The sequence below is a fragment of the Oncorhynchus gorbuscha genome, linkage group LG04 (genome assembly GCF_021184085.1).
Source record: "Oncorhynchus gorbuscha isolate QuinsamMale2020 ecotype Even-year linkage group LG04, OgorEven_v1.0, whole genome shotgun sequence".
NCBI lineage: Eukaryota > Metazoa > Chordata > Actinopteri > Salmoniformes > Salmonidae > Oncorhynchus > Oncorhynchus gorbuscha.
The window spans coordinates 45026257-45053094 of record NC_060176.1 but is presented as its reverse complement, the minus strand read 5'-3'; positions in this window follow the sequence as shown (position 1 = coordinate 45053094).

The window sequence follows — 26838 nt, the reverse complement described above, 5'->3', positions numbered from 1 at the left end:
AAATGGAGCTGACCCATTTCTACAGGTGAGATGTAGAAATGCTTGAATGTAGTGAGTAAATTGTCAATTTGATATTATGTTAATAACATATTAATGGGCATACAGTTGAAGTCGGAAGTTTATATACACCTTAGCCAAATACATTTAAACTCAGTTTTCACAATTCCTGACATTAAATCCGAGTAAAAATTCCCTGTCTTTGGTCAGTTAGGATCACTACTTTATTTTAAGAATATGAAATGTCAGAATAATAGTAGAGAATGATTTATTTCAGCTTTTATTTCTTTCATCACATTCACAGTGGGTCAGAAGCTTACATTCACTCAATTAGTTTTTAGGAGCATTGCCTCTAAATTGTTTAACTTGGGTCAAATGTTTCGGGTAGCCTCCCACAAGCTTCCCACAATAAGTTGTGTGAATTTTGGCCCATTCCTCCTGACAGAGCTGGTGTAAATGAGTCAGGTTTGTAGGCCTCCTTGCTCGCACACGGTTTTTCAGTTCTGCCCACATATTTTCTATGGGATTGAGGTCAGAGCTTTGTAATGAACAAGTACTTCTAACTTGGAACCTATTGTTTAGGGATTTTACCCACATCAATGTTGCATTTGAGCATGAATTCTGGACCACCAATCTTTGGAATATTAAATTAGGGATGATATTCCAAATTAAATCCTTATTTCTTAAATAGTTTTGTATCCATTTGATCTTAAATATTATATTAGAGGTTTTAGTATTCAGAGCATTCTACCCTCCCTCACTTTGGGTGCTACATATTACTGCTTTTCTTAAATAATTTGGTTTATTCCTCCATATGAAGTTAAATAATTTAGTATCAACCATTTTAGTTATTAACAGAGCAACATCCAAGGCAAGGGAAGTATAAACTAATCTGGACAGACCTTCAGATTTTGACAAAAGTACACATCCAGATAAAGAAAGATCTCTTAATAACCAGGAGTTAAATCTCTTTGCAACTTTTCTCTACAAAAGGAGAGGCATTTAAGTTGGCCCTTTCTTTCTGATCGTTGCTAACGTTAATGCCAAGATATGTGATCACATCTTTTACAGGGATTTCACATAGTGTGTTTAAGTCACATCTCTTCAATGCAAATAGTTCACATTTCCTAATATTCAGAGATAAACCAGATACATGTGAGAATGCATTAATACACTCAATAGCTTTCCTGACTTCATTATTATCTTTCAAAACAAATTTTGGTGTCGTCAGCCAATTGTGACCATTTTATCTCTTTATATTATATCTGAATACCCCTAAAAGTATCCTTATTTATATGAGGTGCAATAACTTGTGTGAACTCAGAATTTTTCTCTCTCTAAATTGTAAAATTAGTTTGTTTTTTCACCTTCCTCCAATCATCTCATTGATCTTACAAATGCCCTTTTTGCTCCTTCTTCATTAATTCGGTCCATTTTTAGTTGTAAAGAAAATAACTAACCCTTTCCTCCTTCATCAAGGTCCTCCATAGAGATTAGAGAAAGCATTTCCTTATTAACAAGTTTATCTTCCCTCAATCTTTTAAGGTCAGCAATTTCTTTACCCCTCTTCATGGCTGTTTGTATTACTTCATACTTTACATTACAGATGTCAACAACTCTGCATTTGATGTCCTCACCCACCTGCTCTGGAATTCAATGGAGACTCAGGTTCCACCTGCGCTGGTATCTCTCTGCCTTATTCACCTTTTGCTTGAGTTCAACCACCTTTTTTCATTTTCCTAGCAGATAACTTTCTTCGTGTCACTTTGAGGGTTTTCACTTCTCCAAAGATAAAATCAACAGATTCTTTCATGGCTTCAATTTTCATTGTATTCTCCCTAGCCATGACCTCCAAGCCATTTGCCCTTTCATCTATCTTTGCAGTCAAAAGCATTACAATATTGTTTTGCATCTCAGAAGTGACATACCCTCTTGGTCTCATCCTTTTCCACTGGGGTTTGACTGGAGTGCCGGGGTCGTAAGGTGGGGACTGGAGCTGGGGACTGGAGGGGCACGAGTTGCGAGCATTGTTTTCCGTGCTCACCAAATTTTCATCACCCATAGCAGTATTTCCCCCCACAGTTACAATCTGAACAGGAGTACACAAAACGATACCATCTTTTTGCTGTTAATTGTCCATCTGATTTTTCCTTTTTTCTTTTCTTTTGGTTCTGGTCGCGGAAGTTTCCATGTAGACAAGCTCGTTTTTGAGCTGGCTGATGTAGCTAGCTGATGTGGATAACTAGTGTTGTCGCTAACCTAATTGTTTTAGAGATTAATAACTTGCAGAAAGTAATCAATTACTTTGGTAAACAAACTATACCATATTCATACAGGGTTTTATGACCTTAGAAATGACCAAATGTTCATATTTTGGGTAAGGAAATCCAATTATTCCTTCAGCTACCAAAAAATGTATCTGCACTGACTGCCATCTTGCTCATGCCTCCCTCATTGTACCGCCATTCTGATTCTGATACCCGTTTTTGAGCCCACTGATGTGGATAACTAGAGGTTTTAGAGATTAATAACTTGCAGGTAATCAATTACTTTGGTAAACAAACTATACCAACCAGTAGAAAACAAATGTTTATATTTTTGCCCCCATTAACCGAGCCACTTGTGAACACTGTTCCCACAGTAAATGCTTGGGGAGGAACACGCCCCCTCCCCAGGCCTCCAGCTAAGACCACGAGGTCTGCTTCTTCTCCTGTGCCGCGGAAGAGTCTGCTTTCACCCCTCTCTCATTCAACCCAGCACGCCGTCCATGCCAAGCCGTCCACAGCGTCCCAGAAGCACCAAGACGGTCAAAAACCAACCTTCGAAGCCACCCGCCTCTGGCATGGATCCTTTCCATCATGCCACTTGAATTGCAAAGCCATATCCGCAAAGGATTTTTGTGGGAAAAGGACCCGTAGAACTGCATCTTGTTTTTGTTTCTCCTCAAAACGGGACTTTAAGGACTCCATAGCCAAGTCAAACAACCTTGTTGGCAAAACTGCCTTATCTAAATACATCTGTCTGTCCCTCTCAGGCATCCGGGACAATGTCAGCCAGTGATGGCACTGGGCCACCACCGTTGCCTCCAGACATATCAGTGTGGATGACGGATCACCACCTCAAGCTGAACCTCGGCAAGACGGAGCTGCTCTTCCTCCCGGGGAAGGACTGCCCGTTCCATGATCTCGCCATCACGGTTGACAACTCCATTGTGTCCTCCTCCCAGAGCGCTAAGAACTTGGCGTGATCCTGGACAACACCCTGTCGTTCTCAACTAACATCAAGGCGGTGGCCCGTTCCTGTAGGTTCATGCTCTACAACATCCGCAGAGTACTACCCTGCCTCACACAGGAAGCGGCGCAGGTCCTAATCCAGGCACTTGTCATCTCCCGTCTGGATTACTGCAACTCGCTGTTGGCTGGGCTCCCTGCCTGTGCCATTAAACCCCTACAACTCATCCAGAACGCCGCAGCCCGTCTGGTGTTCAACCTTCCCAAGTTGTCTCACGTCACCCCGCTCCTCCGCTCTCTCCACTGGCTTCCAGTTGAAGCTCGCATCCGCTACAAGACCATGGTGCTTGCCTACGGAGCTGTGAGGGGAACGGCACCTCAGTACCTCCAGGCCCTGATCAGGCCCTACACCCAAACAAGGGCACTGCGTTCATCCACCTCTGGCCTGCTCGCCTCCCTACCACTGAGGAAGTTCAGCTCCTGCTCAGCCCAGTCAAAACTGTTCGCTGCTCTGGCCCCCCAATGGTGGAACAAACTCCCTCACGACGCCAGGACAGCGGAGTCAATCACCACCTTCCGGAGACACCTGAAACCCCACCTCCTTTAAGGAATACCTAGGATAGGATAAGTAATCCCTCTCACCCCCCCTTTAAGATTTAGATGCACTATTGTAAAGTGACTGTTCCACTGGATGTCATAAGGTGAATGCACCAATTTGTAAGTCGCTCTGGATAAGAGCGTCTGCTACATGACTTAAATGTAAAAAAAAAAATGTTTCCCCACAGCCAGGATAGTACAGCGGGACAGATGAGCATAAAATCAGTTGTAGCAGAGATTTCGTCGAGAAGCTCTGGCACCATCTTCCCATCTCTGCAGTCTTATTCAGCTCCTGCCCCGTTGCGGGAGAGAATATGGCCAATCTATGACACAGCTCCATCAGAGGGGAATTGACCACCAATGGTTCACTCTATCCCGCCGAATCTAAAGCCGGGGTTTTGGGCTGCCTCGAACTGATGTCATATGATTCACACTCTGAAAACTCTCCAGAGCCAACCAGGGGTAGTGTATTATCCCTGGAATTCAGACTATGAACACTACCAGAGAAACCGTAATGTCCATCGATAAAATTAAATTGTGTCCATTGTCCGTAGCTTATGCCTGCCCATACCATAACCCCACCGCTACCATGGGGCACTCGGTTCACAACGTTGACATCAGCAAACAACTCGGCCACATGACGCCATACACACTGTCTACCATTTGCTCGGCACCGCTGAAACCAGTATTCATCCGTGTAAAGCCACAGGAACGAAGACCAAACAAACACGTAACAAAAACACAGGGTTGATTAACACACAGGACGAGACCCGTAATCATCTGCGCAATCCACAATGGCACGCAAGCCAAAACACACCGCAGAGGTACTCACACACACCAACGGACATTGTAACAATAATCGACAACAACATGGTGAACAACGGGCACATACATACAAATACAATCAGTGGGAATAGGGGCCAGGTGTGCGCAATGAAAGTTCCAAAGGGATCCGTGACAGTACGCACTTAAATGCTTAAATGTACTTAAGTATCGAAAGTAAAAATAAAAGTTTAATTTTAAATTCATTTTATTAAGCAAACCAGACTGCACAATTGTCCTGTTTTTTATTGATGGATAGCCAGGGGCACACTACAACACTTTACAAACGATGCATTTGTGTTTAGTGAGTCCGTTAGTAGGGATGACCAGGGATGTTCTCTTGATAAGTTTGTGAATTTGACCATTTTCCTGTCAAAATGTAGGAATGTAGTGAAGTAAAAGTTGCCAAAAATATAAATGGTACAGATACCCCCCAACAATTCTTAGGTAGTATTTTAAAGTATTTTAACTTAAGTACTTTACACCACTGATGTCGAGGCACAGATCTGGGGAAGGGTTCCAAAACATGTCTAAAGCATTGAAGGTCCCCAAGAACACAGTGGCCTCCATCCTTCTAAAATCGAAGAAGTTTGGAACCACCAAGATCATTTATAAAGCTGACCAAACTGAGCAATCGAGGGAGAAGGGCCTTGGACAGGGAGGTGACCAAGAACCCGGAGGTCACTCTGAATGATCTCCAGAGTTCATCTGTGGAGATGGGAGAACCTTCCAGAAGGACAACAATCTCTGCAGCACTCCACCAATCAGGCCTTTATGGTAGAGTGGCCATGCTGCTCAGCAAGGAAGAAGCCACTGCTCCATAACCACCATAAAAAAAGACTACTGATTGCACTGCACATGGAGACAAAGATCGTACTTTTTGGAGAAATGTCCTCTGGTCTGATGAAACAAAAATAGAACTGTTGGCTATAATGACCATCGTTATGTATGGAGAAAAAAGGGGGAAGCTTGCAAGCCGAAGAACACCATCCCAAAAGTGAACCACGGGGGTGGCAGCATCATGTTGTGGGGGTGCCTTGCTGCAGGAGGGACTGGTGCATTCACAAAATAGAGAAAATAAAATTATGTGGATATATTGAAGCAACATCTCAAGACATCAGTCAGGAAGTTAAAGCTTGGTCGCAAATGGGTCTTCCAAATGGACAATGGCCCCAAACATATTTCCAAAGTTGTGGCAAAATGGCTTAAGGACAACAAAGTCAAGGTATTGGAGAGGCCATAACAAAGCCCTGACCTCAATGCTGCAGAAAATTAGTGGGCAGAACTGAAAAAGTGTATGCGAGCAAGGAAGCTTGTGGAAGCCTACCCGACACGTTTGACCGAAGTTAAACAATATAAAGGCAATGCTACGAAATACACTGAGTGTATGTAAGCTTCTGACCCACTGGGAATGTGATGAAAGAAATAAAAGCTGAAATTAATCATTCTCTCTAATATTATTTCACATTCTTAAAATAAAGTGGTGATCCTAACTGACCTAAGACTTTTTACTCGGAGTAAATGTCAGGAATTGTGAAACTGAGTTTAAAATGTATTTGGCTAAGGTATATGTAAACTTCGACTTCAACTGTATATATATAGAGTGGGGCAAAAGTATTTAGTCAGCCACCAATTGTGCAAGTTCTCCCACTTAAAAAGATGAGAGGCCTGTAATTGTCATCATATGTACACCTTAACAATGACGGACAAAATGAGAGAAAAAAATCCATAAAATCACATTGTAGGATTTTTTATGAATTTATTTGCAAATTATGGTGGAAAATAAGTATTTGGTCAATAACAAAAGTTTATCTCAATACTTTGTTATATACCCTTTGTTGGCAATGACAGAGGTCAAATGTTTTCTGTAAGTCTTCACAAGGTTTTCACACACTGTTGCTGGTATTTTGGCCCATTCCTCCATGCAGATCTCCTCTAGAGCAGTGATGTTTTGGGGCTGTTGCTGGGCAACACAGACTTTCAACTCCCTCCAAAGATTTTCTATGGGGTTGAGATCTGGAGACTCGCTAGGCCACTCCAGGACCTTGAAATGCTTCTTACAAAGCCACTCCTTCGTTGCCCGGGCGGTGTGTTTGGGATCATTGTCATGCTGAAAGACCCAGCCACGTTTCATCTTCAATGCCCTTGCTGATTGAAGGAGGTTTTCACTCAAAATCTCACGATACATGGCCCCATTCATTCTTTCCTTTACACGTATCAGTCATACTGGTCCCTTTGCAGAAAAACAGCCCAAAGCATGATGATTCCACCCCCATGCTTCACAGTAGGTATGGTGTTCTTTGGATGCAACTCAGCATTCTTTGTCCTCCAAACAAGACGAGTTGAGTTTTTACCAAAAAGTTATATTTTGGTTTCATCTGACCATATGACATTCTCCCAATCTTCTTCTGGATCATCCAAATGCTCTCTAGCAAACTTCAGACAGGCCTGGACATGTACTGGCTTAAGCAGGGGGACACGTCTGGCACTGCAGAATTTGAGTCCCTGGCGGCGTAGTGTGTTACTGATTGTAGGCTTTGTTACTTTGGTCCCAGCTCTCTGCAGGTCATTCACTAGGTCCCTCCGTGTGGTTCTGGGATTTTTGCTCACCGTTCTTGTGATCGTTTTGACCCCACGGGGTGAGATCTTGCGTGGAACCCCAGATCGAGGGAGATTATCAGTGTTCTTGAATGTCTTCCATTTCCTAATAATTGCTCCCACAGTTGATTTCTTCAAACCAAGCAGCTTACCTATTGCAGATTCAGTCTTCCCAGCCTGGTGCAGGTCTACAATTTTGTTTCTGGTGTCCTTTGACAGCTCTTTGGTCTTGGCCATAATGGAGTTTGGAGTGTGACTGAGGTTGTGGACAGGTGTCTTTTATACTGATAACAAGTTCACAGGTGCCATTAATACAGGTAACGAGTGGAGGACAGAGGAACCTCTTAAAGAATAAGTTACAGGTCTGTGAGAAATATTGCTTGTTTCTAGGTGACCAAATACTTATTTTCCATCATAATTTGCAAATAAATTCATTAAAAATCCTACAATGTGATTTTCTGTTTTTTTCTGATTTTGTCTGTCATAGTTGAAGTGTGCCTATGATGAAAATTACAGGCCTCTCATCTTTTTAAGTGGGAGAACCTGCACAAATGGTGGCTGACTAAATACTTTTTTGCCCCACTGTACATACACTACCTGTCACGCCTTGGTCATTGTATTTTGTGTTTTTGTAATATGTTTGGGTAGTCCAGGGTTTGACATGGGTGTGGCATATGTTGTTTTTCGTATTGGGGTTTGTAGTATTTGGGATCGCGGCTAATTAGGGGTGTTGTATAGGCTTGGCTGCCTGAGGCGATTCTCAATTGGAGTCAGGTGCTTATCGTTGTCTCTGATTGGGAACCGTATTTAGGCGGCCTGACTTTCGCTTTGTATTTCGTGGGTGTTTGTTCCTGTCTCTGTGTTGTATTCACCAGATAGGCTGTAATTAGTTTCTCGTTTCGTTTGTTGTTTTCGTATTTCAGTTATTTCATGTACCGTCTTATCATTCATTAAAGTCATGAGTAACCTACACGCTGCATTTCGGTCTGACTATCTTCTTACAACAGACGAACGTCGTTACACTACCGTTCAAAAGTTGTTGTTTGAAAGAACAGCAAAAAAATATATTTAAAATAACATCAAATTGATCAGATGTACAGTGTAGATATTGTTAGTGTTTAAAATGACTATTGTAGGTGGAAACGGCAGATTTTTTTAATGGAATATCCATGTAAGTGTACAGAGGCCCATTATCAGCAACGAACACTCCTGTGTTCCAAATGCAGGTTATGTTAGCTAATCCAAGTTTATCATTTTAAAAGGCCAATTGATCTTTATAAAACTGTTTTGCAATTATGTAAGCACCGCTGAAAACTGTTGTTCTGATTAAAGAAGCAATACAACTGGCCTTTAGACTAGTTGAGTATCTGGAGCATCAGCATTTGTGGGTTCGATTACAGGCTCAAAATGGCCAGAAACAAAGGACTTTCTTCAGAAACTCGTCAGTCTATTCTTGTTCTGAGAAATGAAGGCTATTCCATGCGACAGTTTTCCAAGAAACTGAAGATCTCGTACAACGCTGTGTACTACTCCCTTCGCATAACAGCACAAACTGGCCCTAACCAGAGTAGAAAGAGGAGTGGGAGGCTCCGGTGCACAACTGAGCAAGAGTACAAATACATTAGATTGTCTAGTTTGAGAAACAGACGCCTCACAAGTCCTCAACTGGCAGCTTCATTAAATAGTACCCACAAACACAGTCTCAACGTCAACAGTGAAGAGGTGAATCCAGAATGCTGACCTTCTAGGCAGAGTTGCAAATAAAAAGCCATATCTCAGACTGGCCAATAAAAATAAAAGATTAAGATGGGCAAAATAACCCAGGCACTGGACAGAGGAACTCTGACTAGAAGGCAGTGGTAATGTACTGTAACTGGCAGTAGAAAAGACAGGAGGAAAGTGCCCTCTACCGCTAAGAAGTTTTTCCTGGAGAACTATAAATTTCAGATTTTTTATAATTTCCAAAATTGTACCAGTTAGGCTGTTTTGGTGGCGTAGTTTACAGCAGCATTCATTCTGGTGCCAAGGCAATTCAGTCAACAAAAATGACAGCTCTGTGTCATTATGACGCATTTCTATTGAGGCTAAATGAGCTATCAACTCATCTTCCAAGGTTAAACTCCTCTGGAAACATAGCAACCTCCATCTAAAGTTTGGTTGTCCATTCTGGAAATAAAGAAAAATATTAATTCTAACCATCCCAATGTCTGAAGTACCAATCCTCTACTCAACATGGATTGGTACATGTATTAATTTACTGTAATGTGATAATTAATTGAATTTTGTGTATAACACTGTATGTGCTCTATCGGGCCAAAGTTGTCCTGTTATTAGTGCTCTTTCATGTTTTGGTATTTACTTATTGGAAGAGATTGGGGGGCTATGGAGGGATTATGTGTATTTACGCTCCAAGATGTTTGTCAGCCCTGGATGGTTGTGTGTGTGTGTGTGTGTGTGTGTGTGTGTGTGTGTGTGTGTGTGTGTGTGTGTGTGTGTGTGTGTGTGTGTGTGTGTGTGTGTGTGTGTGTGTGTGTGTGTGTGTGTGTGTGTGTGTGTGTGTGTGTGTGTGTGTGTGTGTGTGTGTGTGTGTGTGTAATCACCAGATAGTACATTCCCAGATGCCCATCCTGAGGGGAGGTAAAAAAAAAGAAAAGCACAGGACTTTGATGGGATTAGAGAGAGACTAAAACACAGGAAGAAAAACATAGAGGGTTCATTTTCTCCACTGTTAGTGTTAGTTAGACAAACTCCAGCACTTCTTTATGCACACGTAAGTTTGTTGACAGAGGAAAATGCATCTTTGGAAGCTAATTAGCTTTTCATTGCAAGCTCACACATTGCAGACTCAGACTGCATCCTGTCTCTGTTAACTTAAGAGCTAACAGAAGAATATATAGAATTGGGCTCCTGAGTGGTGCAATGGTCTAAGACACTGCATTTCAGTGCTAGATGCATCACTTCAGACCCTGGTTTGATTCCAGGCTGTATCACAACCGGCCCATGATTGGGAGCCCCATAGGGTGGCGTACAATTGGCCCAGCGTCATCCGGGTTTGGCCAGGGTAGGCTGTCATTGTAACTAAGAATGTGTTCTTTAACTGACTTGCCTAGTTACATTTTTCAAAAATAAAAGGAGCTCGAGGGGATTCTACTATGAGTTTATTCATAGTTGATTTACCCTAATCCAGTGAATTAAGATATTATGTTGGAGAGTATATAACATTGATTTTTAAAGAAAAAGGGAATACAAGAAATACTCCGACATGAGGTGCCAAAACATGCTGGCAGAGGCTTTCATTTTCCTTATTCCCTATTAAGGTCTTGGTCAAATGTGGTACACCAAATATGGAATAGGGTGCCATTTGGTACGCACAGACCCTCCCCTCTGTCAGCTTGTCCAACCTTGGCCAATCCACAAACAGACACTTAAAAGGGACTAAAAGGGACAGTGGTGGTGGTGGTGAGGAGTGAATGCTGTGTTTGGGTTCCAGCTTCCTGTCCCCCAACTGTCTCTCATGGTTGATCTGAATCCCCCACCTGTGGTGCCCACTGTGCTGCAGTTATCAAGGCTCTCTGATGTCTCTCTCAGTTCGGACTACAGAGAGAGCACACATCCTTTTGAGCATACCACCCCTCTGTAATATTTAAATGAGTTGTGTGTTTGTACATGATTGACACGTGACGGTCCAAGCACATATCCAAGCTAAGGTTAAATCGAGACTTGGTTTCCTCTTACCGTAACGGCTCGTCTTTCACCCCAGCTGCCAAACTAACCCTGATTCAAATGACCATCCTACTCATGCTAGATTACGGAGGTAATTTATAGATTGGCAGGGAAGGGTACTCTCGAGCAGCTAGAGGTTCTTTACCATTTGGAAATCAGATTTGCCACCAATGCTCCTTATAGGACACATCACTGCATTTTATACTCCTCTGTAAACTGGCCATCTTCAAGACCCACTGGTTAATACATATTCATAAAGCCCTCTTTGGCTATTTCACGCAATATGTATTGAATTTAAAATAAACATATTTTCGTTGAAGGTTGAAATTATGGATGTTGAAATCAAAAACAAAAACAATTGAAAGCAAAATGTATAGAATTTTAAACAAAAATGACAAACGCAAAAACCCCAAAACTTCCAAGCAAATAATGTTAAAGTGAGAGCAAAACTCTCTGCCAAATAACAAAACAATATGTTTAAAAACTAATTCAAAAATAATTTTCAGTTAAACTGTCCCAACAGCCAATCCTATTGAATCCAGTTTGCCTAAGCTCTGGCCTGCATTTACTACATTTTGGTTACGCTACTTGTATGTTTGCTTTCGAGGTCTGTTTCTTTGCATATACTGCCAGTTTTTTCAAATGCGAGTTTAACTTTTCTATTTTTTTGGTTGACAATGAGTCTCCATTGGTCCACTAGTTTTGTAGTGACGGTTCATTTTAACCCAGTCAATAAACATGATAGACAGGCTTTTTTTCTATTGGCTACTTAACCAGACGGTCTGACGTTACCACTACGCACCAAATCTTTTCCCCTGGGCCGCATGTACTAAACATGGTGAAACAGTTACCAACACCTGTGCCGAATTTTGGGCAACAGGTCATTCATATGTTTACCTAAGTAGTTACATGTGTCAGGACCCGGTTACGAACCCGGGTCTCCGGAGTGAGAAACAGTCACTTAACCAACTGAGCCACGAATAGTCGGCAGAACCCAGAAGATGAGGCAGACACAGCAGTACTTGAGACGGTGTATTTAATGAAGTAAAAAGTGAAGTTCTTCAGGAAAACATGTAACTCCACAACCTCAAAAGGAATTCCACAAGAACAAAGGTAATCCTCCAAGACAAAAAAGGTAAATCCACAAGGTGGAAGGTAAAGCACAAAAAGCCTCAAAAGATACTCAAAAACAAACAAACAAACAAGAACAAAAAACAGAATTCCACAAGAGAGTCCACCGGGATCAACAAGAGTTCACAGAGTACTAGGGCTGGGTGCTAACATACAAACACAGAGCAAAGAACAGAGGAAAACAAAGGGTTTAAATACAATCAGGAGAAACAAGGCACAGGTGCAAATAATAATGGGGATCAAGGGAAAACAAAAGGTCAAAAGGCACAATGGGGGCATCTAGTGACCAAAAACCGGAACAACCCTGGCCAAATCCTGACAACATGGTTTGTAAATAAATGTATTAGTTAGACACGCTTCTAAAATCAGTACATTATTGACCTGTGAGTGACAATTCTGAAGGGGTGGGTATAATGTGTGGAACATTCCAAAAGGAATCTGTTCCAAAAACTTAGTAAAGTACAAGGTTGCCAAAAAACAACGCATACAAAGTTGCATGATCAATTCACCTAGTTAACTAGCTGTCGAATAGGCATCAACTCACCACATAGCTTATTCTTAATGTTTGTCCATAGGCTACCAGTGAGGGCAGACATTTTTCAGAATAAACGTGGTGAGTGAAAACCTGAATGAAATAGCCCACTCCCTACCCGGTATCTTATTCTGCCGCTATACAACTTGTATGCATTGTTTGTTGGCCACCTTGTTATTTACAAAGTTTTTGGAACAGATTCCTGTTGGAACATTCCACAAATTATACCCACCCATTTTGAAGTACGTTAGCTTAGTTGGCTGGCTTTGGTGTCAGACTAGCTAGCCAAATGGAAATGGAATGAATCGCAAGACTGCATGCCTGTAACGTTAGATCGGGTTCAAGTCTGGGCTCTGGATGGGCCACTCATGGACATTCAGAGACTTGTCCTGTAGTCACTCCTGTGTTGTCTTTGCTGTGTGCTTAGGGTCGTTGTCCTGTTGGAAGGTAAACAATTGCCCCAGTCTAAGGTCCTGAGCTCTCTGGAGCCGGTTTTCATCAAGGTTCTCGCTGTACTTTGCTCTGTTCATCTTTCCTTCAATCCTGACAAGTCTCCAAGTCCGTGCCGCTTAAAAACATCCCCACAGCATGATGTTTCATCGTAGGAATGATGCTAGGTTTTTTCCAGACATTGGACATTTTTCAGGCATTCATTTTCCAGGCATTCAGGCCAAATAGTTCAATCTTCGTTTCATCAGACCAGAGAATCTAGTTCTCATGGTTTGAGAGTCCTTTAGGTGCCCTTTGGCAAACTCGGGCTGTCATGTGCATTTTACTGAGGAGTGGCTTCCATCTGGCCACTCTACCATAAAGGCCTGATTAGTGGAGTGCTGCAGAGATGGTTGTCCTTCTGGATGATTCTCCCATCTCCACAGAGGAACTCTGGAGCTCTGTCAGAGTGACCATCGGTTTCTTGGTCACCTCCCTGACCAAGGCCCTGACCAAGGCCCTTCTCCCCCAGTTGCTCAGTTTGGCAGTACAGCCAGTTCTAGGAAGAGTCTTGGTGGTTCCAAACTTCTTCCATTTAAGAATGATGGAGGACACTGTGTTCTTGGGGAACTTTTGGTACCTTTCCCTAGATCTGTGCCTCGACACAATCCTGTGTCGGAGCTCTATGTACAATTCCTTCGACCTCATGACTTGGTTTTTCCTCTGACATGCACTGTCAACTGTTGGACCTGATATAGACAGTTGTGTGCCTTTCCAAATCACGTCCAATCAATTGAATTCACCACAGGTGGACTCCAATTTCCAAGTTGTAGAAACAGGATGCACCTAAGCTCAAATTCGAGTCTCATAGCAAAGGGTCTGAATACTTATGTAAATATGGTATTTCTGTTTCTTATTTTTAATAATTTTGCAGAAATTTCTGAAAACCTGTTCGCTTTGTCATTATGGGGTATTGTGTGTACATTTTAATTTAATACATTTTAGAACAAGGCTGTAACATAACAAAATGTGAAAATGTCAAGAGGTCTGAATACTTTCCAAATGCACTGTATGTATGTTTTGTTGACAACATGACCGACATGTCATTGGCCATACACCGATGCCCCGCCCCCCAAAAGGCATTTAATACAGGAAGTGCACCATCTATTTTCCAATAGTTGTGTGACAATACAACTCTCCTTCTGTGGCCTCCAACTGCTCTTAAATGCAAGTAAAACTAAATGCATTCTCTTCAACCGATTGCTGCCCACACCTGCCCGTCCGCCCGCCCAGCATCACTACTCTGGACGGTTCTGACTTAGAATATGTGGACAACTACAAATACCTAGGTGTCTGGTTAGACTGTAAACGCTCCTTCCAGACTCACATTAAGCATCTCCAATCCAAAATTAAATCTAGAATCGGCTTCCTATTCCGCAACAAAGCATCCTTCACTCATGCTGCCAAACATACCCTCGTAAAACTGACCATCCTACCGATCCTCGACTTCGGCAATGTCATTTACAAAATAGCCCCCAGCACTACTCAACAAATTGGATGCAGTCTATCACAGTGCCATCCGTTTTGTCACCAAAGCCCCATATTCTATCCACCACTGCAACCTATACGCTCTCACTGGCTGGCCCTCAATTCATACTCATCGCCAAACCTACTGGCTTCAGGTCATCTACAAGTCTCTGATAGGTAAGGCCCTGCCTTATCTCAGCTCACTGGTCACCATAGCAGCACCCACTCGTAGCACGCGCTCCAGCAGGAATATCTCTCTAGTCACCCCCAAGGCCAATTCCTCATTTGGCCACCTTTCCTTCCAGTTCTCTGCTGCAAATGACTGTAATGAATTGCAAAAATCACTGAAGCTGGAGACTCATATCTCCCTCACTAGCTTTAAGCACCAGCTGTCTGAGCAGCTCATAGATCACTGCACCTGTACAGAGCCCATCTGTAAATAGCCCATCCAACTACCTCATCCCCATACTGCATTTATTTATTTATTTATCTTGCTCCTTTGCACCCCTGTATCTCTACTTGCACATTCATCTTCTGCACATCAATCATCAACCTCTAGTGTCTAATTGGTATTGTCACGAATCCCGCTTCCTGAGTCTGTGTTTGCCTGTGTTTCTGTCCTGGAGTGTGTTTCCGGTGTCCTGGAACGCACCCTGTCTGGTTGCCGGGCGAATTAGCTTGTTGGGAGATCGATGTTCACCCGCACCTGTATCCCATCAGTAATCTGCACACCTGTCCTGATCATCACCTCTCCCCTTCAAAAGCTCTGACCTGACATCCATTCCCTGCCGGATCGTTAGCCATGAACAGTATGTTGTGCCAGAGTATCAGCCTCAAGTTGGATAGAATTTGTTTTGTTGTTTGTTACGTATTGCTTGCCTTAAACTTACCTCCGTTTGTTTTGTCTTCAGTTACTCACCCGGATCATTTACCCCATTCCCGCCTGGTCATCCGCTACCCCATTGGATCCACCTATTTACTCCCATCAACTCACCACCGCTGCCTGCTACGCCACCTGGATATATCTACCCATTCACATTCACTTGTAAATAAATACTCACCTTCTTCCTACTCTCCTTGTCCTGGTCTGCTTCTGGGTTCGATTTTGAAAGAACGTGACAGAACGATCCGGCCAAGGATGAACCCAGCGGACCTGGACTCCGTTTGCCATGCCATTACCCAGCAGGGGAAGACATTGGGACAACACAAGACGGCGCTACAGGAGATAGCGGGTTCAATCCAGAACTTATCTGCTAGCTTGACACAAATCCAGGATCAGCTCAGTTTGCCGGCGATTCATTCACCACCTGTTTCACCCATCTCACCTGCCGTGTCTGGTGCGGTTTCCTTGCATGAGCCCAAGGTTCCGACACCGGAGAAGTACGAGGGAGATCTGGGAGGATGCCGTTCATTTCTTTTACAGTGTGGGTTAGTTTTTGATCTACAGCCCTACTCTTACGCCACAGATAAGGCTAGGATAGCTTTTGTTATTGAGCTGCTGCGTGGTAGAGCTCTGGAATGGGCTTCAGCTGTTTGGGAACGACAGGACACATGCATGACGTCATACCAGGGTTTCACGGCAGAGATGAGAAAGCTTTTTGACCATCCAGTCCGAGGTAAGGACGCAGCTAAACGTTTGTTCTCTCTTCGCCAAGGAGCTCGCAGTGTGGCAGACATTGTGATAGAATTCAGGACATTGGCTGTGGAGAGTGGTTGGAATGAGGAATCACTACAAGCGTTTTTTTACCAGGGGTTATCGGAGCAACTCAAGGACGAGCTGATCTCCTATCCAGAGCCTAGTGACCTAGATAGTTTGGTCACCTTAGCTATTCGGGTAGATAATAGAGTCCGAGAGATGAGGGAGAAGCAGTGTGGTCCATCTAATCAATCTGACACTCGGTTACCATTCGGGTCAGGAAGTGGACCAGAACGGGTTGATCATTTTCCCTCACACAGGATTAGTGGAGGAGTCCTGCCGCCAGATCCTGAACCTATGCAAGTGGGGCGGCACGGGTTAACTAAGGACGAGCGCCAACGTAGACGTGAGACCAACAGCTGCCTCTACTGTGGTAGCTCGGGACATTACATCTCCGTTTGTCCTCAGCGCCCGTTAAACTGCTCGGCTCATTAAGTTTGGGAGGTTTGTTAGCGAGCCAGTTTCAACCTCTCAAGAGCCCTGTCAGACCTCGTTTTCCCGCTACCCTCATAAATAAGAATCAGAGTTTAGCGATTAACGCTTTCATCGATTCAGGTGCCGATGACAGCTTCATTGATGCCGACTTGGTGGAACAGCTGGGGCTTTCCAAGGAGCAATTACCGGAAGCCATTGAAGCAACCACTCTGAACGGCAGTAGTCTGGCACGGATCACTATGAGGACTGAACCGGTTAAGATGTTGTTGTCGGGGAATCATTCAGAGGTTATTTATTTTTTTCATTTTGCCTTCCCCCCCATGTTCCTCTGGTTCTTGGATACCCCTGGCTAAGAGAACACAATCTATCGTTCGATTGGGTGACTGGTAAGGTAACTAGTTGGAGCAGTGAGTGCCATGCTAACTGCCTCAGGACTGCCTGTTCTCATGCTGTCCCCAGTCGGGTCAGTGAGTCTGCTCCTCCTGATTTGTCCCTGGTTCCTGAAACATATCACGAGTTGGGTGAGGTGTTCAGTAAGCAGAAAGCTCAGTCACTTCCTCCCCACCGACCTTATGATTGTACAATTAAGCTGTTCCCTGGAGCTGCCTTTCCCAAGGGACGGTTATACAGTATTTCTCGACCTGAGCGGGAAGCCCTGGAGACCTACATAAAGGAGTCTCTTGCTGCAGGTCTCATTCGTCCCTCGTCATCACCCCTGGGAGCTGGATTTTTTTGGGGAGTAAGAAGGATGGCTCTCTTCGACCGTGTATTGATTATCGGGGGTTGAATGATATTACGGTCAAGAACAAGTACCCCTTGCCCTTGATGAGCTCAGCTTTCGATTCTTTACAGGGTGGTACTGTGTTTACGAAGCTTGATCTACGCAATGCGTATCATCTGGTTCGGATCAAAGAGGGGGACGAGTGGTTGACTGGATTCAATACACCTATGGGACATTTCGAGTACCAGGTGATGCCGTTTGGACTGACCAACGCTCCTGCAGTGTTCCAAGGTTTGGTGAATGACGTGCTGAGGGATATGATCGGTCTGTTTGTGTTCATTTACCTGGATGACATCCTGATTTTCTCCAAGGAGATTTCCAGCCACATCCAGCATGTTAAGCAGGTCCTGCAGCGGTTATTGGAGAACCGGCTGTTTGTGAAGGCAGAGAAGTGTGATTTTCACGCCCACACTACATCCTTCCTCGGGTACATCAGCTCCAGGGGTGAGATCAAGATTGACCAAGAGACTGATCGGGCGGTTCGGGATTGGGCCCGGCCCGGTATGAGATTGCAGCTCCAGAGATTCCTGGGATTTGCAAACTTCTATCGGAGGTTTATCCGTGATTACAGCCGGGTGGCCGCCCCTTTAACTGCTCTGACGTCTTGCACCAGAAATTTCTGTTGGACTCCTGAGGCAGACCGAGCATTTCTGAACTTGAAGAGCCGATTCACTAATGCGCCGATTCTCTCTCAACCTGTCAGTTTGTTGTTGAGGTGGGCGCGTCTGATGTGGGAGTGGGCGCCATCCTGTCCCAGCGTAGCTCCACTGACAGTGAACTCCATCCCTGTGCCTTCTGCTCTTGTCGTCTTTCACCAGCTGAGAGAAACTACAATGTGGGTAACCGGGAGCTTCTCGCTGTGAAGCTTGCCTTGGAGGAGTGGCGTCACTGGTTGGAGGGAGCGGAGCAACCGTTTGTGGTCTGGACTGACCACAAGAATCTGGCTTACGTGCAATCAGCTAAACGTCTCAACTCCCGTCAGGCCAGGTGGGCTTTGTTTTTTGGACGCTTCAATATTTCCCTGACGTTCCGACCTGGGTCGAAGAACGGCAAAGCCGTTCCGGATGTTCTCCAAGACGGATGAGAGTGGGGCCAAGACTGAGACGATTCTTCCCCAGAACGTTGTCGTGGAAGCCGTTACATGGAGGATTGAGGAGGAGGTGATGGCGGCCTTTCGGACGCAGCCCGGCCCCGGTAACGGTCCACCCGGTCGGTTGTTCGTGCCTGAGTCGGTCCGTTCTGCTGTTCTTCAGTGGTCCCACACCAGCAAGATAGCTTGTCACCCTGGCGTTGCTCGGACTATGGCGCTACTGCGCAGACGATTTTGGTGGCCTGCCATGGGAGAAGATACCCGGAGGTTTGTTGCCGCATGTCCTGTTTGTGCTCAGAACAAAAGTACCAATCGGCCCAGCTCTGGGCTTCTTCACCCCCTACCTATTCCTCTGCGACCTTGGTCGCATCTGGCCCTGGATTTTGTCACGGAATTGCCCCCTTCTGTTGGGAACACGGTCATTCTGACCATTGTGGACAGATTCAGCAAGTTTGCTCATTTTGTCCCTCTTTCCAAGCTTCCATCTGCCACGGAGACGTCGGAGATCCTGGTTAGGGAGGTTTTAAGGGTCCATGGATTGCCCAGTGACATTGTTTCTGACCGTGGTCCTCAGTTTACCTCTGCTGTCTGGAGATCCTTCTGTTTGGCCATTGGAGCTACAGTCAGTCTCACTTCTGGATTTCACCCACAATCTAATGGTCAGGCGGAGAGAGCCAACCAGAAGATGGAGTCCACGCTGCGTTGTCTTGTCTCCTCTGATCCCACCTCTTGGTCATCTCAATTACCCTGGGTCGAGTATGCCCATAATACCCTTCCTTCATCTGCCACTGGGATGTCCCCCTTCCAATGCCTATACGGATACCAACCTCCCTTGTTTCCTTCTCAGGAGAGGGATCTTTCGGTTCCTTCTGTCCAGGCCCACATTCGCCGTTGCCACCGGACCTGGCATCAGGCCAGGAAGGTCCTCCTTAGAGTTTCTGACCGGTAACAGATCCAGGCGAATCGTCGCCGTATTCCTGCTCCCGCTTATACCATCGGAGAAAAGGTTTGGTTGGCTACACGGGATCTTCCTCTACGGACTGAGTCGAGGAAACTGTCACCAAAGTTCATTGGTCCGTTTGTGGTGGAGAGAATCATTAACTCTGTTGTGGTCCGACTCAAATTTCCGGCAACGCTTCGCGTACACCCCACCTTTCATGTCTCCTGCCTCAAGCTGGTTCTCCTCAGTCTTCTGTTGCCTCCTCGTCCTCCTCCTCCTCGGATGATCGGAGGTGGTCCTGCCTACACGGTGCACCGCATAATGGATTCCAAACGCCAGGGTCGAGGTTTCCAATATCTCGTGAATTGGGAAGGATATGGTCCAGAGGAGAGGGGTTGGATTCCTCGGCGTCAGATCCTTGACGACCTGCTTTGTTACTTCCACCGCCTCCACCCTGGCGCTCCAGGTAGTCCGCCCGGTGGCGTTCGTCAGAGGGGGGGTACTGTCACGAATCCCGCTTCCTGAGTCTTTGTTTGCCTGTGTTTCTGTCCTGGAGTGTGTTTCCGGTGTCCTGGAACGCACCCTGTCTGGTTGCCGGGCGAATTAGCTTGTTGGGAGATCGATGTTCACCCGCACCTGTATCCCATCAGTAATCTGCACACCTGTCCTGATCATCACCTCTCCCCTTCAAAAGCTCTGACCTGACATCCATTCCCTGCCGGATCGTTAGCCATGAACAGTATGTTGTGCCAGAGTATCTGCCTCAAGTTGGATAGAATTTGTTTTGTTGTTTGTTACGTATTGCTTGCCTTAAACTTACCTCCGTTTGTTCTGTCTTCAGTTACTCACCCGGATCATTTACCCCATTCCCGCCTGGTCATCGGAGGATTCCACTACCCCATTGGATCCACCTATTTACTCCCATCAACTCACCACCGCTGCCCGCTACGCCACCACCTGGATATATCTACCCATTCACTTGTAAATAAATACTCACCTTCTTCCTACTCTCCTTGTCCTGGTCTGCTTCTGGGTTCGATTTTGAAAGAACGTGACAGGTATATTATAATTACCTCGCCACCATGGCCTATTTATTGCCTGCATATAGATATTATTCAACTATATTATTGACTGTATGTTTTGTTTATTCCATGTGTCAAACTGCTTTGCTTTATTCTTGACCAGTTCGCAGTTGTAAATGAGAACTTGTTCTCAACTTACCTACCTGGCTAAATAAAGGTGAAATATATATTTTTAAACAATCACTTAACACCAGAAGAAGGAAACTGAACCTGATTAGTCTCATCCAATGTGTACGGCCAATGGGCTTTCACACTGTGGAATGCTCCACCTGATGTGATGGTTTGTATCATGATGATTTTAAAATCTTCATAAGTGGTCAGGTGCGCTGTGGGGAATGTGATTGTGTTTGAGCAAGCACTGACTGTAGGGTAGTACAGGGTGTGCGCTGGCATTCGGACTCAGCACTCATGGTCAAATTTGAAGAACATTTTAAAGGCCTGCTGTTCAGACAACAGTAGTGGCTTGTGCCCCTGACCCATCGGACATTGCTTAACTTTAGGGACAGTGGGAACTGAGTCTGGATGGCTGTACTTCTTGTCCATCTTCTTCCTCTCCTTATTGTTCACTGTGCACTGCTGCGGCCTTTTCCTCCATTCCGTCTGAAACACATCATTACTGGTGTGTGTTTGTGATAGTGACAATGTCAAAACAATACTGTGTTTATAGTATGTTCTATGGCTTTTGAAAGCAAAGTGAGACAAAAAAACAAAGTACTTGGACTATGAGTGAGTAATCCAATAGATTTGACCATTATAAACTGGTCATCAGCAACTGAACACGTTATCTTCCCAACCCTGTTGGTTTATGATCATTCATGTTGACAATTTCAACAAGGCCGAGGCTCACCTGCAGTTTCCACATCTTGAACAAAGTCCTGAATGTAGTTTATTATCTGACTCTCTATGGCAGCCCTGGAGGTTCACTTCAGGAGCGATGAGGCTGACTAGGTAGCCAGCATCTGGCTGAAAAAGGATAAATAAAATTTAGAAATAAATCTGACACACTCATTCAACATAACTAGAAATAAAACAAATTCACTAACTCTGCAATCTTCCCCGGTGGAGAAAGATACTTTTGCAGAGATTTGACTGCTTCTGAAGGATGTTCAGGAAGCCGTACAACTTATGTAGAAAGTTTACACTGAAATAATAGGTTTCCAGGCCTTTGTAGTCTTGCCTGGTTCTAGAAGAAGGGTTTATTCTTCTTTTTCCAGAGGCAGCCTGCCTCCGGAAGGGGTTTGGAAAGGACCTGCAAGTAGAAGGGAGAAAATTCACATTGATAAATCTACTTTTGAGTTAATTTCATCTCGAAATTGTAATGGGAAACAACTTAGGTTTGTGGAAAAGAGGTATGCGAGAGTTTCAAGTGTGTGTCACTATGTACCAGAGAGACCATGTCTATTCATCTTTTTTCCACTGCAAATGTGTACCAAACCTAAGAACTACCATCTTTGGATGCATAACAGTTTCAATGCGTGTGTGTGTGAGTGAGTCAGCAAGGGAGGTATGATAATGGGAAACGTAATAAATAATTTCCAGATTATTGGCTGAATTGATACATCGTCAAAACAGTGGTTACACCCTATGATGGGTTGGTTATAAACAGCTAAATTAAATCTCCTGTATTCTGGGACCATTGATATGCACCTGGCCATCTCCGGGTTACTGGAGGAATGCACCGGTTTGTGGGTCTGTCCCTGCACCTCAGTCTGCTGATGATGCCCCTGACCATGAAACTGATGAACCTAAGCTTGCAGATGTGGTGGCACTGGACTTTGACCCTGATTAATAGTCTGGGTCAGCACAGAGATGAGGCTGTGGTGCAGCCGAAACCACCTCTGAATACCCTCTCTGCTGAACACAAAGTGAACATCAGCTGCATATAGGGACAGGGGAAAAGCATTAACCGACTTGACCAAATTTGAATATCTCTAGCTTAAATAGCCAGGTGGTCCAGAAAATGTTGGTAATTCAGATACAATCAGATATGTATGACTAGTTTGAACGTATGCTTTCCGTAAACCAAGTAGCTGTCCATTAAGGGCGAATGTGATTTCAATCTCATGATGTACAAAACCGGTCAAAAGTTTTAAAACACTTACTCATTCAAGGGTTTTTCTTTATTTTTACTATTTTCTACATTGTAGAATAATAGTGAAGACATCGAAACTATGAAATAACACACATGTAATCATGTAGTAACCATAAGATTATAGAGATATTTCAAATAGCCACCCTTTGCATTGATGACAGCTTTGCACACTCTTGGCATTCTCTCAACCAGCTTCATGAGGTAGTCACCTGGAATGCATTTCAATTAAAAGGTGTGCCTTGTTAATTCTATCCTTCTTAATGCATTTGAGCCAATCAGTTGTGTTGTGACAAGGTAGCGGGGGTATACAGCACTATTTGATCAAATATAGGGGGTATACAGGAGATAGCACTATTTGGTAAAAGACTAAGTCCATATTATGGCATGAACAGCTCAAATAAGCAAAGAGAAAGGACAGTCCATCATTACTTTAAGACACGAAGGTCAATCAATACGGAACATTTCAAGAAGTGCAGTCGCAACAACCATCAAGCACTATGATGAAACTGGCTCCCATGAGGACCGCCACAGGAATGGAAGACCCAGAGTTACCTATGCTGCAGAGGATAAGTTCATTAGAGCTACCAGTCTCAGAAATTGCAGCCCAAATAAATGCTTCACCGAGGTCAAGTAACAGACATATCTCTGTTACATCAACTGTTCAGAAGAGACTTTGTGAATTAGGCCTTCATGGTCGAATTGCTGCAATGAAACCACTACTAAAGGACATCAATGAGAAGAAGAGACTTGCTTGGGCCAAGAAACACGAGCAATGGACATCAGACGGGTGGAAATTTGTGCTCTAGGATTTTTTGTTCCAACCGCCATGTCTTTTTGAGACTCGTTGTGGGTAAACGGATGATCTCCGCATGTGTATTTCCCACCATAAAGCATGGAGGAGGTGTTATGGTCTGGGGATGCTATGCTGGTGACACTGTCTGTGATTTATTTAGAATTCAAGGCACACTTAACCAGCATGGCTACCACAGCATTCTGCAGCGATATACCATCCCATCTGGCTTGGGCTTAGAGGGACTCATTTGTTTTTCAACAGGACAATGGCCCAACACACCGCCAGGCTGTGTAAGGGCTATTTGACCAATAAGGAGTATGATGGAATTGTGAGGACAGATGCTAGGAGACGAGAAGCAAATACAGGGAGTGAATATTTAATAAATAACCGACATGAAACAAAACAAGGACAGCGTCTGGACAGGGGGAACAAAACGGCATTAATGCTGACACGGGGATGACACTGAAGAATAGACAGATATAGGGGAGGCAATCATTAACGTGATGGAGTACAGGTGAGTCAAATGAAGAGCAGATGCGCGTAACGATGGTGACAGGTGTGCGTAATGATGGGTATCCTGGCACCCTCGAGTGCCAGAGAGGGGGAAAGGGAGCAGGCATGACAGGAGTGCTGCATCAGATGACCTGGCCTCCACAACTAAATTGAGATGCTTTGGGATGAGTCGGACCACAGAGTGAAGGAAAATTCCATTTGGCTAGCTAGTCAGACAACTTAAGCCAGCCGACTAAACTATGTTGTTTAGTAACATACTTCAAAATTGTCATGGGTCAATATACACTGAACCAAAATATAAACGTAACATGTAGTGTTAGTCCCATGTTTCATGAGCTGAAATAAAAGATCCCAGAAATGTTCAGTACACACAAAAATATTATTTCTCTCAAATTGTGCACACATTTCTTTACATCCCTGTTAGTGAGCATTTCTCCTTTCTCAAGATATTCCATCCACTTGACAGGTGTGGCATATCAAGAAGCTGATTAAACAGCATGATCATTACACAGGTGCACCTTGTGTTGGGGACAAAAATCATATTTATTTATTTTTATTTAACCTTTATTTAACTAGGCAAGTCAGTTAAGAACAAATTATTATTGAACAATGACGGCCTACCCAGCCCAAACCCTTCCATAACCCAAACAATAGACAGGCATAAACTACGGACAATGAACACAATTGCATTTTACCAATGGCAATTTTAATGCACAAAAATATTGTGACTATATCCTGAGGCTCATTTTTTTAAAGGTATCTCTGACCAAGAGATATGTGAAATCCATAGATTAGGGCCTAATGAGTTTATATAAATTGACTATTTTCCTCATATGAACTGTAACTCAGTAAAATCAATGAAATGGTTACATATTGCATTTATATTTTTGTTCAATATATTAAGCGTATCTTTATACAATATATTTCATGGTTGGGTCTAGGCTTCAGGTACTGCTATGGGAATAGCTATTTAAGGTTGTCGCTGTTTTATCTCACTCTCTCACATGCACTCACTCACTCACTTATTCTGGGCAAACATACAGACAAACCTTTCACTATGACTGGCTGTGGCTAGCTGTAACGTTACAGGCATGCAGTCGTGCGATGCACTTAATATCCATTTTGCTAGTTAGTCTGACACCAAAATCAGCCAACTAAACTAACTTACATCAAAATTGTCAGCTAAGGGTCAGTAATGTACAGATTAGAGGTCGACCGATTATGATTTTTCAACGGCCCGATATCGATACCGATTTATTGGAGGACCAAAAAAAGCCGATACCGATTAATCGGCCAATTTTATTTATTTATTTGTAATAATGACAATTACAACAATTCTCATAGGCACTTTAGTATTGCCAGTGTAACAGTATAGCTTCCGTCCCTCTCCTCGCCCCTACCTGGGCTCGAACCAGGAATACATCGACAAAAGCCACCCTCAAAGCATCGTTACCCATCGCTCCACAAAAGCCGCTGCCCTTGCAGAGGAAGGGGAACAACTACTCCAAGTCTCAGAGCGAGAGACGTTTGAAACACTAACTAGCTAGCCATTTCACATCGGTTATAACAGCCTAATCTCGGGAGATGATAGGCTTTCTAGTCATAAACAGTGCAATGCTTGAAGCATTGAGAAGAGCTGCTGGCAAAAGCACGAAAGTGTTGTTTGAATTAATGCTTACGAGCCTGCTGCTGCCTACCACCGCTCAGTCAGACTGCTCTATCAAATATCAAATCATAGACTTAATAATAACATAATAACACACACAAATACGAGACTTAGGTCATTAATATGGTCAAATCCGGAAACTATCATTTCGAAAATAAAACGTTCATTCTATCAGTGAAATATGGAACCGTTCCGTATTTTATCTAACAGGTGGCATCCATAAGTCTAAATATTCCTGTTACATTGCACAATCTTCAATATTATGTCATAATCACGTAAAATTCTGACAAATTAGTTCACAACGAGCCAAGCAGCCCAAACTGTTGCATATACCCTGACTCCGCGTGCAATGAACGCAAGAGAAGTGACACAATTTCCCTTGTTTAATTTTGCCTGCTAATATGAATTTATTTTAACTAAATATGCAGGTTTAAAAATATATATACTTCTGTGTATTGATTTTAAGAAAGGCATTGATGTTTGTGGTTAGGTACATTCGTGCAACGATTATGCTTTTTTCGCAAATGCGCTATTGTTAAATTAGCTCCCGTTTGGCGAAGTTGGCTGTCTTTTTTAGGAATACTCTTCACAGTTCGCAACGAGCCAGGTGGCCCAAACTGCTGCATATACCCTGACTCTGTTGCACAGAACACAAGAGAAGTGACACAATTTCCCCAGTCATGTTAGCAGGCAATATGAACTAAATATGCAGGTTTAAAAATATATACTTGTGTATTGATTTTGAGAAAGGCGTTGATGTTTATGGTTAGGTACACATTGGTGCGAAGACAGTGCTCTTTTCGTGAATGCGCTTGTTAAATCACCCGTTTGGCGAATTAAGCTATGATTCAATAATAAATTAACAGACACCGCATCGATTATATGCAACTATGCAGATAAACTAGTAATATCATCAACCATGTGTAGTTAACTAGTGATTATGTTAAGATTGATTGTTTTTTATAAGATACGTTTAATGCTAGCTAGCACCTTACCTTGGCTCTTTGCTGCACTCGCATAACAGGTAGTCAGCCTGCCACACAGTCTCCTCGTGGAGTGCAATGTAATCGGCCATCATCAGTGTCCAAAAATGCAGATTACCAATTGTTATGAAAACTTGAAATCGGCCCTAATTAATCGGCCATTCCGATCAATCGGTCGACC